Genomic DNA, 11,002 nt, shown 5'->3' on the forward strand with positions numbered 1-11,002 from the left:
CCCTTAAATCAAATCAGAAAGTTTCTCCCTTCAGTGGAATGGCATCTTGCCGGATAACACGGGACCAAGAATACATTTAGAGTAGATTGATCTGTCGTGGAAGTCAAATCTATTCACATCCACATCCACAAACACACAAACAAACGGTGACTGTGAATTCGGTGGCTATTTTCTTTTCTTTCTTTAAAAATGAAAAAAAAGACCCTAAAGATTATTTATGGTTTATTTTAGACACCCGATCATTTGATGCTTGTTTCATCAATTTGTCACTGTTTTTATTGTCACCAATTGCCCATAACTGGAGTGCATTTAAAACAACATTGATCTTGATATTATGGTGTCATAATATGACAGTAATAGTTGTAGAGCCTGCTCAGGAAGCCCAGTTGTGAAGATTGATGGCTTTCACCGTACCAATTATATTCTGTCCATCTAAGTGATAAAGAGAGCAATGGAGGCATTCAATAGACAAATTAGATATCTTTTCCAATTATTTATTTTATTTTATAAGGCCACATGTTTGATTAACAACTTTTTCCTTCTCTTATTAGCCAGCCTGCATTGTACATTTTGTTCCATGTGTTTTAATTTTACAGATTTAATGAAGGATATTGGAAAACATCTGCGGAACTGACAAAGTGGTATCCTCTTCTCTTTGTGTGTGTGTGTGTGTGTGTGTGTGTGTGTGTGTGTGAGAGAGAGAGAGAGAGAGAGAGAGAGAGAGAGAGAGAGAGAGAGAGAGAGAGAGAGAGAGATTTACTTTTATAGATCATGGGCATTTAGTTTCTACCCTTCAGAGTTTAAAAGAAGGACAAGGATATTTTCCTTGGCTGTGGGAGAATAACACAGTCATTGTATAAAGAGACCAGGCCTGTTTCCTTCAGTACTTGCTTAGTTTTTATTCAGAGTAACAGCAAACACATCTGGGAAGAAATGATCGCAATGAAATTTATTTGCTGCAGAGAAGCCCAGACAAATGATACAAAACCAGTCATAAGAACGTAAAAATGCATCTTTCCTCTTCTTAATAGCCATTAAATGAACATAAAATGCAATCGTAGAATTTATACAAATAAATTAACCAGCTTGGGCTAAGGAGGGGAACTTCCAGAGAGGCCACGCACTTCTTTATTTACAAACCGCCAGTCAGAACTGGGATAAGTGCACATCTTTGCATGCTCTGAATACAGATCTATGCGTGGCTGGAATCATTTTATAGAAAGAAGACTCCACAGAAACAAAGTGCAGCTGTTTACATCTCAAAAGGAAAACACACGCAAATGAAGAATATGAGATTGAAAAGGTGTGAGTTACTCACAGACGCCAAGCAGACAAATGGGATGCTCTTGTGTGTGTTAAGGTAGGAACACATGTTTCTATATCTCTAAGTGCACATGTTGTCTGGGATCATGGCCAACAAGTGGCTCATGAGCCACATATGGCCCCCAAAGTAATTTTATCTGGTCCTGGCTGTTCTACCATTGGTACCTAGGAAGCCAACTTATGCCAGTTCAGATTTTTGTTCATCTATCCCAGAACCATCTACCCTGACTGGCAGTGGTTCTCTTCAGGCCCTGAAGAAGAGGTCTTAGGATCACAGAATTGGAAGGGACATTGAGGATCATGTATTCCAACCTCCTGCAATGCAAGAATATGCAGCTGTCCCATATGAGGATCAAACTTGCAACCTTGGTATTATCAGCATCTTTTTCTAACCAACTGAATTATCTAGGTTGAGCTTCCTGAATCTTTTCACTAGCAATGCTGGCTATTGAACTTGGGACCTTACATGAATCTGGACCTTACATCTGCTGCTATAGTTCCTTGCATAAGGCATGGTTAAAAGCGAAAAGTCTCAGGGTCTCCTCAGAAGGAGGAGACAAAATGTGTTCGTGATGTAAGAGATGGTACCTATGCATTAATGTTATATTGATCTTTTGACTTTGTAGGCAACATTCCAGATATGCTTATGTGAGTATGCCTTGTCTTCTTCTTTGGCGATCACTCGTAGCCGAGTAAGATTGTCTTCCATAAACACAGTTTTAACAATGAGTCCGTAAGTGGCTGTGGAGGCCAATTCTGGATCCACACGTCCTTCCACAGTGGGGACATTGGTTTCCAGGAGGGAGGTGATCACAGTGTGGATTTGCCAAGCGTGCCTTCCTCTTAGCACGTTTCTTCTTTGCGTCCTGAGTTCGAGTGTCTTCAAAGCCCATGACACCTTGTAAGCTGCCTTGAGAACCATTAGTCTATGAAGAAGGATGCAAACATTTTAACTGCATAAAAGAAACAGTATCTGTGATGCCTTTACTGCTGGGATGGAAAACATTGTTATTATTAATTATTATTATTATTACTACTACACATGACTTTCCCCAAAGAAGTCTGGAAACTGTAGCCCTTCAATTCCCAGCATCTGTAAGAGACTACAGTTCCCAGAATTCCTCCCAGGGGGGAGTCATGTACTTTAAATGTACGATATGGATGTGACCTAGTCCCAGGAATGCAATATCAAATTCTTTATCTGCATGGGCAGATTGGCTTTCAGTCATACTTTCTGCTGCATATATCCATGAACAGCATTAACACCTCGCATGTTGCCACACTGGACACACATGGTCTGCAACTCCCCATCTTGGGCATTAATGATACAGTGTGGGTACGAGAAATGTGATCTTTGGAGCTTCCTGCATTTGTGCATCTCATTAGCTCCCAAGAATCCTGTGCTGCTGGGCCTTGTCAGAGATCATCCTTGGCAAATGCAGTGCGACACAGAGTTGCACATATGGCGCCTATAGACTCATATCCTGTCCCCGGCACATGTGTGGCAATACATCTGAAGCTTTGGGGGGGGCAGGGGGAAGGAGTATGCAACCTTTGATGAGATCACTTGCCCATAATGAAAGAGTAGAGATCAGGTATAGCCCTGAGGCAGGAGGTTTCACGTTCTGTCCCCTCCTCCAGTATGTGAAACTATTAGCTATTCTTGCTGCTCCACAGAGATGTCCAATCCCTCTTTGAAACTTGCTGAAACCTTTCCCTGGCTTTTGATGAATGAACTTTTAATGGAGAGGAATAGGTCGGCTTGTTTTAAGTGAAACGTTTATATGGAAGTGGATGATTTAAACAACTTTAGCTCCATTAAACAAAAAGGAAAGCTAGATCTTAAACTCTCATTTGTTTCGGAGAGTGTCTGGCCTGGGATAAACATGACATTAAGTAGCCATCTGAGCATTGCTAAAACATACATTTGCCTTCATAATAAAATGTTTTTAAGAGATAGTAATGGTTACCTTGAGAGCGGTTCACATTAGAAGCATTAAAAAGAGAGAGAGAAAGAAAATCCTAGTCCTGAATTGTTTCAATAACTGTCCATCACCTAACAGCAATAGCATACCACAAAATAGGAAGTGCTGCTGATCCGATTTATTTGGCAGGAACCTCTAAGTCTCATTTAAAGGCAACAGCACTGAATGTTTAAATGTGGAAATCTTAAATCTTCATGCTTGCTTCTCTCTTCCCTCAGACATGCTGTGTCTGCAAAAGAGCGTGGATAAGGGCAGAGATTAAAGGTATTGTTGATGTCATCCGCATTTCGATCCTAGTTGTTGGTTCAGTCTGATACGTATTCAACTTTTCCCTTCATTTCTATTCCAAGTCCAGGAAGCGAATAATGTATGTCATGGGATTTGATAGCATTTCACTACCCACAAGGGCCACCCTATTTATTTCAATGTTGAAAACAAATCCCTATACCAATGAATAACCCTCCTGAAAAGAAATAAGGCAGGCTTCGTGCTGAATACCACACATGGGCCCTTTGGGTTGAAGGCATTATTATTATTATTATTATTATTATTATTATTATTATTATTATGTAACAATATATAGGCATTACACAAAAAATAAAAATCACTCACATCCCCACAGTTCACTAAGAGAAATACAGCCCTCAGGTCTGACAGACACACCATAGTTTTATTTTATTTATTTTATTCATTCCATGTATGCCCCACCTTTCTTCCAAGAAGCTCAATGGTTCTATTCCCTCCCTTTTTATCCTTACAACAAGCCTGTGAGGTGGGTTAGGATGAGAGACTGTGACTGGCCCAAGGTCACCCAGTGAGTTTCGTGGCTGATTGGGGATTCGAACACTTGTCTCCCAGGTGTTAGTCCAAGACTCTAACCACTACTGTATATTGTGAACTTACAAAATAGCCCATGCAAATTTTTGTAAGACCCTATCCTATTTTGTCCTTTTCAATGATGCACCCTCCCTTTTTTATTGGGAGGAAGAAGAAGAAGAAGAAGAAGAAGAAGAAGAAGAAGAAGAAGAAGAAGAAGAAGAAGAAGAAGAGGAGGAGGAGGAGGAGGAGGAGGAGGAGGAGGAGGAGGAAGAAGAAGAAGAAGAAGAAGAAGAAGAAGAAGAAGAAGAAGAAGAAGAAGAAGAAGAAGAAGAAGAAGAAGAGGAGGAGGAGGAGTAGTAGTAGTAGTAGTAGTAGTAGTAGTAGTTTGGATTTGATATCCCGCTTTATCACTACCCAAAGGAGTCTCAAAGCGGCTAACAATCTCCTTTCCCCTCCTCCCCCACAGCAGACCACCCTGTGAGGTGGGTGGGGCTGAGAGACTACAGAGAAGTGTGGCTAGCCCAAGGTCACCCAGCAGCTGTGGAGATGTGAACCCGGTTCCCCAGGAAGAAAGAGGAGAGATGAGAAATGGGATTGTTCCATTGGTTCTGCTGAGAGGCCATCTCCACTGGGCTCCTGCTCTCTCTGCACTGTTTTCATTCTGGCTGGCCATTACATCTTTAAGAACTGAGTTTGCTTGTTTTCCACTTCCTTCCTTGTCCCCGCTTCCCTTTGTTCTGATGACTTTTAGACTGTAAGCCTGCTGGCAGGTGCTGCCTTGTTTTCATTGATCTCATCACATTGCCTAACATCCATGTACTTAAATGCTTCCAAACATAAATGTGTGCTGAGCCATTTTCAAAGGTCAGCTCTAAAGGGCTCAGAATATCTCGCCCCGTTTTGCAGCCTTGGGCATTTCTTGGACCTGTAATTTCCACAGTTAAGTACCGGTATGCCTTTGGATGGAGAAAATGTTTTATTTTGCCCTATTTAAATATGGCACTTCCATTTCTTCCCTTTCCCCGTTGTCAAGATACAGAAGACAGTAACTCCCAATCTGTCGTACTGAGACCATGGGTCAATTCTCATGGCCAGAGCAAAACGTGGTGGTGATGACCATAGGGGGGGGATCCTAATGATATTCCCTCTCATACAGTCTACCAAGAAAGCCTCCTGCAGTTGTCCTATTGACAGCAGTGAGAGCTGTGCCAAGAGCATTACACCCAAAGAGATGCCATCTGGTGTAGTGGTTGGAGTGTTTCAGCCCAAAAGCAAGCTGTATTTGTCTTCCTTAAAAAACTGGGCATGGGGGCATACATACCCTCCAACATTTCTCCAATGAAATTAAGGACGTCCTAAGGAAATGTGGGACATTCCAGGATCAAATCAGAAACCGAGACAGCTTCTGTAAATCTGGAACTGTCCCTGGAAAATAGGGACACTTGAAGGGTCTGCATAGCTTGGGTTGGGACCATGCTTCAAAGGGACAGAAGTTATAGGGCTTCCTCCTCATGCCATGGTCCTGACCCAAGTTGCCTCCTACCAAGTTTCTATTAAGCATACTATGTCCATATGCTTTCAGCTCTGTGGCCAATGGCTGTGTGTTAAACTGGGGTGTTGTCATGCGTCCAAGGGTTAACCCCTCTCCTCCGTGCTGCAGCCCAAATCCTAATCAGCCACACATACATACATATACACATACACACACCCTCTCAGTTGCTTTTTGAAGAAGAAAATTATTTTGGATATTCCTATCACAGAATGCTAATGTGACGTGTAGTTTGTCCCCTGATGAGACCCGGGTTCATTTGCTTGCTTCAATTGCACAGCCACAAAGCACACTGGGTGATATTGGGCTTGCCACCACCTCTCAGCCTAGCATGCTTCACAGAGCAGAGTTGTTGTAAGGAAGATAAAAAAGGAAGATCTACTGAACTCCTTAGACAAACTGTGGAAGAAAATTTTAATGGAAAAAATAGAACCCCCCAGTGAATTGTGAACTAAAGATCTGATCTGGCTGCCTCCCACTTTGCCACTCTTAATGGCACATCTCAAGTTGCCTGATGGCTAGACTACCTAGAAAACAGGGAGGTGAAAAGGGAACGAGGGGTGGAGGCTGGATGTGGGGGCCACAGTCTACATGCAGCCCATTGGGCCCTGGCTTAGACTCTCTCTCTCTCACACACACACACACAAACAATTTTCTGTTTTAGAATTTAAAATTCATTGTGGATCATTTCCCAATACTCTTTTACCTTGGCCCTGGCCTAGACTTTCAACATGTTGCTGGATGTTGCCTCTTCTAGAAAATGATCAGTCCTGATCTTCTTTGGATAATCCTTCTAGGACAGTGATCAAATCCGCCATGCTTTCGGTACAGTAGCAACCATAGAATTTTTGTGCTCAGCATCCTTGTTTTGTTTAACCATTTGTTTGCTTTGTGGAGCGAGGTCAGGCTGCCAGATCTGGGGAGCTGCACCTCTGGTGACGTGTATGAAGGTTTCCCAGCCTGTCTCTGCCTTCTCTGGAAGGGACTAGCAAGAGGGGGAGGGAGAGGGAGAGGGAGAGGGAGAGGGAGAGGGAGAGGGAGAGGGAGAGAGAGAGAGAGAGAGAGAGAGAGAGAGAGAGAGAGAGAGAGAGAGAGAGAGAGAGAGAGAGAGAGAGAGAGCTGAGCGAGGAACCAAGGGCTGTGCTGTTAACAGAGCGAACGTCTCCACGAGATTTATGGTAAGGGAGAGGAACTGCCTTGCCTCCTGTGATGAATTAAAGGGAGAAAGGAAACTTCCATGATAGGTCTGCTGAAGGAATTTCCCTCTTGTCTGCCCAGAAGGGGGGACTCGAGGGGAAGGGGAGTTTGAGCCAGACTTCTCCAGCTGCAGATCATCATCATTCTCTCTCTCTCCCCCCCCCCAACTTCTGAAGATGGAGACTGCTGCTTTGCCTATGAAGTCAATCTGGCTTGGGGAAGGGGGGGGCACGTCTTTTCTTGGCACTCATCCTGATTAGACTCTTCAGTGGAGACAAAGATGTTTTGCACTTGCAGGATTTCGTGCCAGAACACTGCGTGTGTGTGTGTGTGTGTTGTGTGCAGAGAAGGGGTGGTATCTCAGTGTGTTTTGCATGCAGAAGGTCTCAGGTTCAATTCCTGGTATCTTCATGTAGGGCTGGGAACATAAGAAGAGCCTACTGGATCAGGCCTATGGCTGATCTACTCCAGCAGCTGTTTTTTTACTGATCTGTATTTACAGGTGATGGCCATTTCATGTGGGGGTTCCCCGCCATCCATTCCACCCACCTCCATTCCACCCCTGTTCTGCCCCTCTTCTGGGTCCAGGAGGACCTGCACCTCAGCAATCACACATCAACTGGACACGCCTAAAATGGTTGCCACCTGCATTTCTAAAAGTATGGCCCACGGGTCTGACTCAGTATAAAGCAAGTGCCTATGCTCACAGCAGGGTGGTTAAAGTGTAGCACAGGAACCGCATGTAGGGGCTACAGAGAAATTCCCACATGGACAAACAGGTAGCCACCCACTCCTTCCATCCACATCCTCATACAGCATATTTCTCATTGTTGTGCCATGAAAGGAAGAGTAGTTGGATAATATGGAACACAAGACCATCAAAGAACATAGTTAAGAGCCACAACCATTTTTTTCTTTAACCCCTGGTTATTGCCATGTTAACTGATGCCACTGTTTGGATGCTTTTCTTTAAATACAAAAAAAAACCCAAAATCCCCAACATTTTCTTTTCTGAAGATGAATTCCTACAGTGTTGTCTTGTTCTTGCACCCTTAACAGATGCTAGTGTCCCCAACCATATTGTTTCCCATTCTTGCTCTGTTCTTTTCTTAGCTCACTAATAGTTATCACCCAGCCAGTATCTTCTTGAATTCCTTGCACACCAAGATCTGCAGACAATACCAAAACCTGACTATTTGCTAAGCTCTCCCTTCCAGCAAACAGAGTATTAACTCAGTCAGTAATTTACACCAGCAAACACAGTGCTGCCAACATACTTCTTTTTAAAACACTGTTTCTTAAAGTACTGGTAAGGATGCATCCACTCATGTTGCTGAAAACACTCAGGAACAATATCTAGAGTGATGGTCCAGTAAAATAAAAAGTGAGCTTCCCAGTCAAAACAGTGCAGCTGAAAGGTATTTGCATCACACTCACCTTCCACATTGCAGTGATGCACTGATTCATTAGTAATAGATCTTTCCACCCCATTCAGTGAGATGACAGGAAACCTGATATGTGCTTCCTGCTTCTGGGCATCTTTCCTGATATTGCTGTGGGGAGGATGAGAGTACTGTATATTATGGGGAATGCAGGAAAATGCGTATACTACTGCTTAGACCAACCATCCCCAACCTGATGCATCCTTTAGACCAGTGTTTCCCAACCTTGGGTCTCCAACTGTTTTTGGACTACAACTCCCATCATCCCTAGTTAGCAAGACCAGTGGTCAGGGATGATGGGAATTGTAGTCCGAAAACAGCTGGAAACCCAAAGTTGGGAAACACTGCTTTAGACTATAACCCCCATCAGACCCAACCAATAATGGGATAATGGAAACAGTAGCACCAGATCGTGGAAGACTGGCTTAGGTAGATGAAGCATTCATGATTTCACATTGATAAGCCCACCTTCATGAAAAGAAAAATGTGGTAAGTTATGCTAGAGAGCCACTTTCTCCTAAAATGTTCCAATCTCAGACAGTGATGAAAGTATGCAATGGAGAAAACCCGTCCCAATCCAGAGCCCTCAAACTTAAGCTCTATACAAAAAAATATTCTCTAGCTATGTGTGATAGTGTGATCACTTCTCTATGGATGGGAAGTCGGAGATGCTCTTGCAAGCCCCATAACCTCCAGCAAGAACTTCAGCCCATGCTCTGTACGCAGAGAGTATTGGGTTCAAACCCTGGCATTTCTAGTAAAAAAGGATCATGTGATGGGAAAGACCTTTGCTTGAGACCCTGGAGAGCACTAGTCAATGCTAGGCTAGATAGACCTGGCATGAGGAACCTCTAAAAGGGGGCTCATATGAGGCATTGCTGTCCCTGTGGGAATAGCCATTGTGGAACATTCTCTCCCCTCTTTGCTCCCCATCTTCAGGAGAGCAACGGAGATGGATGTATCAGCAGTACAGGTTAATTGCAAGCCCTCTTTATTAAGGAATTTGTTAATCTGGGAAATGGATCCTTACCGAAAAAGACAGCAAGGGAAGAGTAATAAATTGCACCCTCGTCAGTTGTAAACAGCCTTTGCCATCCTAAACAGCTGGCCTGGGGACAAAATGCAAGCATTGGATGTGTGAAGTCCTTTCCGTCTGCCGCGTTTCCAGCAATTTGACTTGTTTGGGCCCGAACATGTCACTCTTTGGAAGTCCTTGCACATCACCATCAAACCTCCCTTGGCTTTCCTGGATAGCTTGAGGTTACGTCATCACCACCGAAGGCACCTTCCTTGAAAAGTCCCCTCCGGAATGCTGGCTGGTTCCTTCTCTCCTCACCCTGCACACCCTCAGCGGAAAGAAAGAAGCGCTGATGACAGCCTGTTGAGTGACTTGTTTGCAAGCGATGAAGTGATAGCAAGCACAGCCTCTGATGCATATGCCTCCTCTCAATGCTAGTTCCTTATGCATAAGGAAAGAGCAAACAGATAAGAAAGTTCAGAGGAACTTGAGGGTTCAGGATGGCTTGCCTGACATAACACGTGTGCAAACAAACTTTGGAAACCACACAACTTATATGTATAAAAATAATGCTACTATTTGCCTTTTTTTAATGGAGCCATCAGTTCTTAATCTACCATGGACCTACCTTATCCAACCACCTGAATAACTCAAGTTCAGAGGGCCTTTTATCTAGCTTTATTTACCATTTTGTTTCCTAGGGCAAGGGTGATGATTCCAGTTGGACTCAAACTCCCATCAGCTCCAAGCAGCATAGCCAATGGTCAGGAACGATGGGCAAGTCCCATCATTCAAACAGCATCTGGGGGAAGCACATTTTCCCCACCCCCCAGCCCTGGGGATTTAGAATAGACTTGAGATTGACCAAGGCATTTTGGATTCACTAGCAAGCAGAACTGAAGCAAATGCAGAGAAAAATATTTGAATTGTTGCATGGGAATCATGCAGGTCAAACGTTTATCGAAAAAAAGATGGGTAAGGTGTCGGATGACTCGCCTTTCAAAAATGTCAATCTTTCCAAGGTGCTTTAATGGGTCATCATATCAGCCGTCCCTCAACCTGGTGCCCTCCACATGCTCTGTACTACAACTCCCATCAGCCCCAGCATGGGGTTCTGTGCCCAAAGCAAAGTTGCAGCAATCACAGTGATTCTGAGTTCAAAGTCAACAGGGTGTTTTTTTTCCAACCACAATGACATCCATGAACTTTCAAGATCCATGAAACGTTCCATTTCAGCACTCAGCAGCACTAACATTTCCAAACCCTTTCCTAAATCAGAGGTTTGATTTGTTCCCATTTCAAAAAGTTCTTCTTGATTGGCTTTTTCTTACAAAGACATGGTGATAATAGCGGTTCTGGGAGAAGCAAGTTGACTTCCAGGACCTTTTGTAGGAGGAAGGGAAATACTTTGTGGTTTTCCACTTGTTTTTGGACTCCAACTCCCATCATCCCTTACCATTCGTTATGCTGGCTGGGGCTGAAGAGAGTTGTGAGTACATAAGCTCTAGAAGGCCACAAGCTCCCACCATTGCTATCTTACATTATGAAGATCATCTACGTACCTGGATCTAAAAAGAAGAGAAGGGTGGCTTGATCTGGCAAGCAGGCAGCGTCTGTTGATGTTTCCCCTAACTCTTTGGCTTCCATATCCCCTACAGATCCTACAGTG

At 43.7% G+C, this 11,002-nt stretch overlaps 1 protein-coding gene across 4 annotated transcripts in view; it reads right to left on the bottom strand.

Moving 5' to 3' along the window:
* Window positions 1–874: 874 nt before the first annotated feature.
* HOXC8 (homeobox C8) overlaps window positions 875–11,002 on the bottom strand; it is a 159,851-nt gene continuing 149,723 nt past the window's right edge. The window contains exons 4-8 of one of the 4 annotated variants that reach the window (XM_088661309.1): window positions 10,896–10,994; window positions 9,346–9,652; window positions 6,383–6,651; window positions 3,294–3,537; window positions 875–2,249 (exon numbers count right to left, since the gene is read on the bottom strand). The gene's annotated coding sequence lies outside the window, so the exon portion shown is untranslated. Of the gene's footprint in view, window positions 2,250–3,293; window positions 3,538–6,382; window positions 6,652–8,310; window positions 8,427–9,345; window positions 9,662–10,895; window positions 10,995–11,002 lie in introns of all 4 variants that reach the window. The other 3 variants (XM_088661307.1, XM_088661308.1, XM_088661310.1) reach the window with 3 other exon arrangements.

The sequence above is a fragment of the Zootoca vivipara genome, chromosome 2 (genome assembly GCF_965207765.1).
Source record: "Zootoca vivipara chromosome 2, rZooViv2.hap1.1, whole genome shotgun sequence".
Lineage (NCBI taxonomy): Eukaryota > Metazoa > Chordata > Lepidosauria > Squamata > Lacertidae > Zootoca > Zootoca vivipara.